Genomic DNA, 9,513 nt, shown 5'->3' with positions numbered 1-9,513 from the left:
ACCGAGAAGTACAAGGACTTCACCAAGGCCGGCACGGTGGTCTGGGTGTTGACTACCTGCTCTTCCTACACATCTTCACAGCGGTTGTGATCTACCATGAGAAGAAGGAGGGGCACTAGCAGGTCGGCACCATCACCGAGACCTGGCAAAAGGATGACGACTCAGAACACGGAAGAACATCTCTCTCTCAGCTATGCTGCTGATGCCCCTGCTGCAGCCATCTTTTCAGCTGTTATCCTGGTACGCCAGGATTGGGCCCATTATCTCACGTCCTGCCGCACCACAACAGAGATTCAGGTGCTTGTGATGACGTCAGGCCAGCAGAATTCATCAGGCAAGACACTATGATTACCTGGCGATTAACTGATGGCATTTTAAAAATGCGTGATGACAGCATTCATTTTCATACCTGGCAAGTCTGCCCAGGAATTGATGATACGAAAAAAGGTCAACGACTTACTTATTTAAAGATGTAATTATTAAATTCTTTCATTATATAATCTGTGATCCCTGAAGTTTGGCTCCACCTTGTGTCACACGGAAGTGTGACAGACTACCTAACTATCTGATTATTTCATTATTCAAATCTGTCTTTTTCTACTCCAGGAAGAGTGGAGTCTGGTATCCATCTTGTTGGTGTTAAATTGTATCTTGTGAATTCTTTCTTTGTTTCTTTCTTTCTTTCTTCCTTCTTTTTTAACTTCCTTCCTTCCTTCCTTCCTGTCTTTCTTTCTTAATTCCTTCCTTTATTTAAATCTATGTTGATATCATTTTGGGTGAATTATGAGAAACTATCTCTATATTCATTCATTTTTTTTGTTCAAATCTATGATTAAGAACTCAATGTCTCTTCAGTATTGAGCAGTCATTTAGGCTTCATGCATAAAACACCATCCACTTGTTTAATGTTTATTCATTTAATTATGAAAATCTGTCATTATGTATTCAGTGATCACTGGAGTTTTGAGCCTCCTTAGGGGAGACCGTTGTACCAGACAGTCACGGCATCTAATATTACACTTAGTTCTTTAACTGTTAAACTAGAAAATTAATTAATAATTCATCATTTAAATTACATATTTAAAATACAGGTAATGTTATGGACCATAAGTCCCTTTTGGAGTCAGATTTTGGTAGTTGATGAAGTAATGTCATCTCATTACTTCACCATTTAGCTATGTAAATAGATGGTAACATCAGCGATATTTTTAGGACTTTGGTGCCATCTCATCAATGTTAATATGAAAGGCCCACTAATTAATTATCAATTTAATTTTTCAAATTGCTCATTATTCCAGGAAGAGATCAGTCTGACTACTCCATGTGAGATTTAATTATGCACCACCATGACATTATTCAATCATTTTTCATTATATATTCATTATTTAAATCGATGAAGGTGTTGTTCTTCTTGACTGGACTCGGGCCATTCCTCCATGGGAGTTAATCACGTGGCATTATTTAATTATCTAAGTACTACTTCCTTGGCAATCACTGGAGTTGGGTTCCATCTTATGAAAGTGAAGTATGGAGGACTATCCAATTATTAACTCATTTGATTGGGTAAGTAATGATGGTGTCATTTGTCATTTGGCTTCTGTGCGATTGACACAGCCGGAGATCGGTACCAGAAGCAGTGCCCAGAGAATGGGGGACACTGCCTTATACGGGGATTACTGATTACATAATAGTAGATTTTTAATAATCGAATGATTACACGATTTTAAAAAAACTGTACTGTTTTGCATCATCGGTTTCTGAGAGGTCTCAAGAGAACTGACCCACGAAGGACACAGTGACCACCGATTTTAAAAATTAAATAACTGAATAATCTCCTGATCAAGGAATCTCATCTAATGAACACTGTCGGGCTGATAACATGACACACCACCAACAATAAATCACTCTAAATAACCATATTAGAAAGCGGGGTACAGGACTTAATAGAGAACAGTCAATTGCGGAATCCAAAATGACTGAAAGAAACAGAAGACACTGCTCAAAATCCTTAATCATCAGCCTAATGCAAATCTAAACAATGCCTAGAAACCATGGGATCAAGCTCCTCTAAAGGTAAGAGAATGAAAAGGAATTTATTTTATTTTCAATAAAGAGAAAAGGATTATGGTAGAGGCGATTAATTCTATTGTTTCCATTCTAGAAATTAGAAAATTGAAGCTTAGAAAACAGGTTAAAAATACTAATCATTGTACTTGAATGGCACAATGATGCTTTTGTTTTCGTGCTTATGTCACTATAGGCATGTTGTAGCTTGAGAGACTGGTAAATATGTAGAACTCAAAAGAAAGTGCCCTGCTTTTTTTTTTTTTTTTTTTTTTTTTTGTGAGAAACTCGGTGAAGATGTAAGGTTAGTTCATTGGTGGGTATACTCCTTTAAGCATGCGGGAGGGGCACTAGAATGTGACAGAATGTTGGTTCATAAATGTTTCCTGGCAACCCTGCTTGAATTCTGTAATCTGGTAACATGGGCTAAGGACCAGAGAGCAGCTTCGAGAAAGTGTTATCATGGGACATTACAGTCTCCCAAGATAACTATCTCCTAAATCTTTTCATGACAGCATCTGATTCGCCTAAACAAGTCATAGCCACACCTCTAGAAGTGTGCCTACAGCTTTAATGGTTACCAAATTCAAGATTACCTAGTCATCAGAGAACGTAGTCTGTGGAGGAACAGTACAAAGTCTTCCGTTTATGAATACTCTCTCTCCTAAGACGTGAAACTATGGAATGAAAGATAATAAGACTCGCAATTATTCATCAAAAGGTGAGTTTGCCATTGTTGACTTCCTTCAGGAAGGTGATAATCCATTTGTTAGAGTAGACTTAGGGATTGTTGTATTTCAGTCCATCTCTTTTGAGGCAGCCGTCCTACATTAAATATGTGATATCTTCTAAAAATGCTTCATACACAATGACAGTTCAGCACTTAAACATGTTACTACCCAACTCTGCGATTAAATAAGGGATGAACCTGGGAGTTTCCCACAATCATGTGGGAGTCAACTGAGACTCAATTGTTTGGAGTATGGCAGACCATTTCATCCTCTGATTTTATTGTCATTTGATTATTAAAATAGAAAATTAGATAATCCAGGATCAGTGGATTGTGGTGACGCGATGTGGGAGGCAATTATTATAGACCAACTTTATGTCAATTATGTAGTTAAAATATTTAAATTAATCACGACAGCATCGTTCATGAGCCTGGTTTGGAGCCACCTTAGGGAAGTGGATGATGTTACATGAACTCATTATTTGATTATTTAATTATATAAAACAATGATTATATCGTCCATGACACGTAGAATCTGGTGCCACAGATCATCTAATTACATAATTAATGTATTTAAATTGACAATCTGTGTTAATCCCCAAGATAATGTAAATATTTGTATAGTAATGTAAACAACAATCCACAATTTCATGAAGAGACCTGTAAAGCTCCCTCTTGTGGAGTTAATGTGCAATATCATTCCATTTTAGGATTCATTTATTCAATTGATGATGATGACATCCTTCATGCCTGGATTCTGACCATGCTTCCCTGCCAGTAAAATGCTACATCACCTATTTATTGTGACAGTTATGTATTACTGACTTATTAAATTCATTAAGTTATGTAAACGACCGACAATGACATCACCCTTTACGGTTAGTGTGGAAATATCTGTCAGGGACAAGGTTAGGAAAGATGTAGACATGGGCAGAGCATTTTCTGAATGATCTATGCATCTCCTAGAGTACGAGGGATGCTGGATGATTGAGACCAGAAGGTTGCACGATGCCAACCGAGAAGTACAAGGACTTCACCAAGGCCGGCACGGTGGTCTGGGTGTTGACTACCTGCTCTTCCTACACATCTTCACAGCGGTTGTGATCTACCATGAGAAGAAGGAGGGGCACTAGCAGGTCGGCACCATCACCGAGACCTGGCAAAAGGATGACGACTCAGAACACGGAAGAACATCTCTCTCTCAGCTATGCTGCTGATGCCCCTGCTGCAGCCATCTTTTCAGCTGTTATCCTGGTACGCCAGGATTGGGCCCATTATCTCACGTCCTGCCGCACCACAACAGAGATTCAGGTGCTTGTGATGACGTCAGGCCAGCAGAATTCATCAGGCAAGACACTATGATTACCTGGCGATTAACTGATGGCATTTTAAAAATGCGTGATGACAGCATTCATTTTCATACCTGGCAAGTCTGCCCAGGAATTGATGATACGAAAAAAGGTCAACGACTTACTTATTTAAAGATGTAATTATTAAATTCTTTCATTATATAATCTGTGATCCCTGAAGTTTGGCTCCACCTTGTGTCACACGGAAGTGTGACAGACTACCTAACTATCTGATTATTTCATTATTCAAATCTGTCTTTTTCTACTCCAGGAAGAGTGGAGTCTGGTATCCATCTTGTTGGTGTTAAATTGTATCTTGTGAATTCTTTCTTTGTTTCTTTCTTTCTTTCTTCCTTCTTTTTTTCCTTCCTTCCTTCCTTCCTTCCTGTCTTTCTTTCTTAATTCCTTCCTTTATTTAAATCTATGTTGATATCATTTTGGGTGAATTATGAGAAACTATCTCTATATTCATTCATTTTTTTTGTTCAAATCTATGATTAAGAACTCAATGTCTCTTCAGTATTGAGCAGTCATTTAGGCTTCATGCATAAAACACCATCCACTTGTTTAATGTTTATTCATTTAATTATGAAAATCTGTCATTATGTATTCAGTGATCACTGGAGTTTTGAGCCTCCTTAGGGGAGACCGTTGTACCAGACAGTCACGGCATCTAATATTACACTTAGTTCTTTAACTGTTAAACTAGAAAATTAATTAATAATTCATCATTTAAATTACATATTTAAAATACAGGTAATGTTATGGACCATAAGTCCCTTTTGGAGTCAGATTTTGGTAGTTGATGAAGTAATGTCATCTCATTACTTCACCATTTAGCTATGTAAATAGATGGTAACATCAGCGATATTTTTAGGTCTTTGGTGCCATCTCATCAATGTTAATATGAAAGGCCCACTAATTAATTATCAATTTAATTTTTCAAATTGCTCATTATTCCAGGAAGAGATCAGTCTGACTACTCCATGTGAGATTTAATTATGCACCACCATGACATTATTCAATCATTTTTCATTATATATTCATTATTTAAATCGATGAAGGTGTTGTTCTTCTTGACTGGACTCGGGCCATTCCTCCATGGGAGTTAATCACGTGGCATTATTTAATTATCTAAGTACTACTTCCTTGGCAATCACTGGAGTTGGGTTCCATCTTATGAAAGTGAAGTATGGAGGACTATCCAATTATTAACTCATTTGATTGGGTAAGTAATGATGGTGTCATTTGTCATTTGGCTTCTGTGCGATTGACACAGCCGGAGATCGGTACCAGAAGCAGTGCCCAGAGAATGGGGGACACTGCCTTATACGGGGATTACTGATTACATAATAGTAGATTTTTAATAATCGAATGATTACACGATTTTAAAAAAACTGTACTGTTTTGCATCATCGGTTTCTGAGAGGTCTCAAGAGAACTGACCCACGAAGGACACAGTGACCACCGATTTTAAAAAGTAAATAACTGAATAATCTCCTGATCAAGGAATCTCATCTAATGAACACTGTCGGGCTGATAACATGACACACCACCAACAATAAATCACTCTAAATAACCATATTAGAAAGCGGGGTACAGGACTTAATAGAGAACAGTCAATTGCGGAATCCAAAATGACTGAAAGAAACAGAAGACACTGCTCAAAATCCTTAATCATCAGCCTAATGCAAATCTAAACAATGCCTAGAAACCATGGGATCAAGCTCCTCTAAAGGTAAGAGAATGAAAAGGAATTTATTTTATTTTCAATAAAGAGAAAAGGATTATGGTAGAGGCGATTAATTCTATTGTTTCCATTCTAGAAATTAGAAAATTGAAGCTTAGAAAACAGGTTAAAAATACTAATCATTGTACTTGAATGGCACAATGATGCTTTTGTTTTCGTGCTTATGTCACTATAGGCATGTTGTAGCTTGAGAGACTGGTAAATATGTAGAACTCAAAAGAAAGTGCCCTGCTTTTTTTTTTTTTTTTTTTTTTTTTTTTTGTGAGAAACTCGGTGAAGATGTAAGGTTAGTTCATTGGTGGGTATACTCCTTTAAGCATGCGGGAGGGGCACTAGAATGTGACAGAATGTTGGTTCATAAATGTTTCCTGGCAACCCTGCTTGAATTCTGTAATCTGGTAACATGGGCTAAGGACCAGAGAGCAGCTTCGAGAAAGTGTTATCATGGGACATTACAGTCTCCCAAGATAACTATCTCCTAAATCTTTTCATGACAGCATTTGATTCGCCTAAACAAGTCATAGCCACACTTCTAGAAGTGTGCCTACAGCTTTAATGGTTACCAAATTCCAGATTACCTAGTCATCAGAGAACGTAGTCTGTGGAGGAACAGTACAAAGTCTTCCGTTTATGAATACTCTCTCTCCTAAGACGTGAAACTGTGGAATGAAAGATAATAAGACTCGCAATTATTCATCAAAAGGTGAGTTTGCCATTGTTGACTTCCTTCAGGAAGGTGATAATCCATTTGTTAGAGTAGACTTAGGGATTGTTGTATTTCAGTCCATCTCTTTTGAGGCAGCCGTCCTACATTAAATATGTGATATCTTCCAAAAATGCTTCATACACAATGACAGTTCAGCACTTAAACATGTTACTACCCAACTCTGCGATTAAATAAGGGTTGAACCTGGGAGTTTCCCACAATCATGTGGGAGTCAACTGAGACTCAATTGTTTGGAGTATGGCAGACCATTTCATCCTCTGATTTTATTGTCATTTGATTATTAAAATAGAAAATTAGATAATCCAGGATCAGTGGATTGTGGTGACGCGATGTTGGAGGCAATTATTATAGACCAACTTTATGTCAATTATGTAGTTAAAATATTTAAATTAATCACGACAGCATCGTTCATGAGCCTGGTTTGGAGCCACCTTAGGGAAGTGGATGATGTTACATGAACTCATTATTTGATTATTTAATTATATAAAACAATGATTATATCGTCCATGACACGTAGAATCTGGTGCCACAGATCATCTAATTACATAATTAATGTATTTAAATTGACAATCTGTGTTAATCCCCAAGATAATGTAAATATTTGTATAGTAATGTAAACAACAATCCACAATTTCATGAAGAGACCTGTAAAGCTCCCTCTTGTGGAGTTAATGTGCAATATCATTCCATTTTAGGATTCATTTATTCAATTGATGATGATGACATCCTTCATGCCTGGATTCTGACCATGCTTCCCTGCCAGTAAAATGCTACATCACCTATTTATTGTGACAGTTATGTATTACTGACTTATTAAATTCATTAAGTTATGTAAACGACCGACAATGACATCACCCTTTACGGTTAGTGTGGAAATATCTGTCAGGGACAAGGTTAGGAAAGATGTAGACATGGGCAGAGCATTTTCTGAATGATCTATGCATCTCCTAGAGTACGAGGGATGCTGGATGATTGAGACCAGAAGGTTGCACGATGCCAACCGAGAAGTACAAGGACTTCACCAAGGCCGGCACGGTGGTCTGGGTGTTGACTACCTGCTCTTCCTACACATCTTCACAGCGGTTGTGATCTACCATGAGAAGAAGGAGGGGCACTAGCAGGTCGGCACCATCACCGAGACCTGGCAAAAGGATGACGACTCAGAACACGGAAGAACATCTCTCTCTCAGCTATGCTGCTGATGCCCCTGCTGCAGCCATCTTTTCAGCTGTTATCCTGGTACGCCAGGATTGGGCCCATTATCTCACGTCCTGCCGCACCACAACAGAGATTCAGGTGCTTGTGATGACGTCAGGCCAGCAGAATTCATCAGGCAAGACACTATGATTACCTGGCGATTAACTGATGGCATTTTAAAAATGCGTGATGACAGCATTCATTTTCATACCTGGCAAGTCTGCCCAGGAATTGATGATACGAAAAAAGGTCAACGACTTACTTATTTAAAGATGTAATTATTAAATTCTTTCATTATATAATCTGTGATCCCTGAAGTTTGGCTCCACCTTGTGTCACACGGAAGTGTGACAGACTACCTAACTATCTGATTATTTCATTATTCAAATCTGTCTTTTTCTACTCCAGGAAGAGTGGAGTCTGGTATCCATCTTGTTGGTGTTAAATTGTATCTTGTGAATTCTTTCTTTGTTTCTTTCTTTCTTTCTTCCTTCTTTTTTAACTTCCTTCCTTCCTTCCTTCCTTCCTGTCTTTCTTTCTTAATTCCTTCCTTTATTTAAATCTATGTTGATATCATTTTGGGTGAATTATGAGAAACTATCTCTATATTCATTCATTTTTTTTGTTCAAATCTATGATTAAGAACTCAATGTCTCTTCAGTATTGAGCAGTCATTTAGGCTTCATGCATAAAACACCATCCACTTGTTTAATGTTTATTCATTTAATTATGAAAATCTGTCATTATGTATTCAGTGATCACTGGAGTTTTGAGCCTCCTTAGGGGAGACCGTTGTACCAGACAGTCACGGCATCTAATATTACACTTAGTTCTTTAACTGTTAAACTAGAAAATTAATTAATAATTCATCATTTAAATTACATATTTAAAATACAGGTAATGTTATGGACCATAAGTCCCTTTTGGAGTCAGATTTTGGTAGTTGATGAAGTAATGTCATCTCATTACTTCACCATTTAGCTATGTAAATAGATGGTAACATCAGCGATATTTTTAGGACTTTGGTGCCATCTCATCAATGTTAATATGAAAGGCCCACTAATTAATTATCAATTTAATTTTTCAAATTGCTCATTATTCCAGGAAGAGATCAGTCTGACTACTCCATGTGAGATTTAATTATGCACCACCATGACATTATTCAATCATTTTTCATTATATATTCATTATTTAAATCGATGAAGGTGTTGTTCTTCTTGACTGGACTCGGGCCATTCCTCCATGGGAGTTAATCACGTGGCATTATTTAATTATCTAAGTACTACTTCCTTGGCAATCACTGGAGTTGGGTTCCATCTTATGAAAGTGAAGTATGGAGGACTATCCAATTATTAACTCATTTGATTGGGTAAGTAATGATGGTGTCATTTGTCATTTGGCTTCTGTGCGATTGACACAGCCGGAGATCGGTACCAGAAGCAGTGCCCAGAGAATGGGGGACACTGCCTTATACGGGGATTACTGATTACATAATAGTAGATTTTTAATAATCGAATGAATACACGATTTTAAAAAAAATGTACTGTTTTGCATCATCGGTTTCTGAGAGGTCTCAAGAGAACTGACCCACGAAGGACACAGTGACCACCGATTTTAAAAATTAAATAACTGAATAATCTCCTGATCAAGGAATCTCATCTAATGAACACTGTCGGGCTGATAACATGACACACCA

The sequence above is a fragment of the Phodopus roborovskii genome, unplaced genomic scaffold, assembly GCF_943737965.1.
Source record: "Phodopus roborovskii unplaced genomic scaffold, PHOROB, whole genome shotgun sequence".
Taxonomy (NCBI): Eukaryota; Metazoa; Chordata; class Mammalia; order Rodentia; family Cricetidae; genus Phodopus; species Phodopus roborovskii.
Note: the sequence above shows the minus strand (reverse complement) of the source record.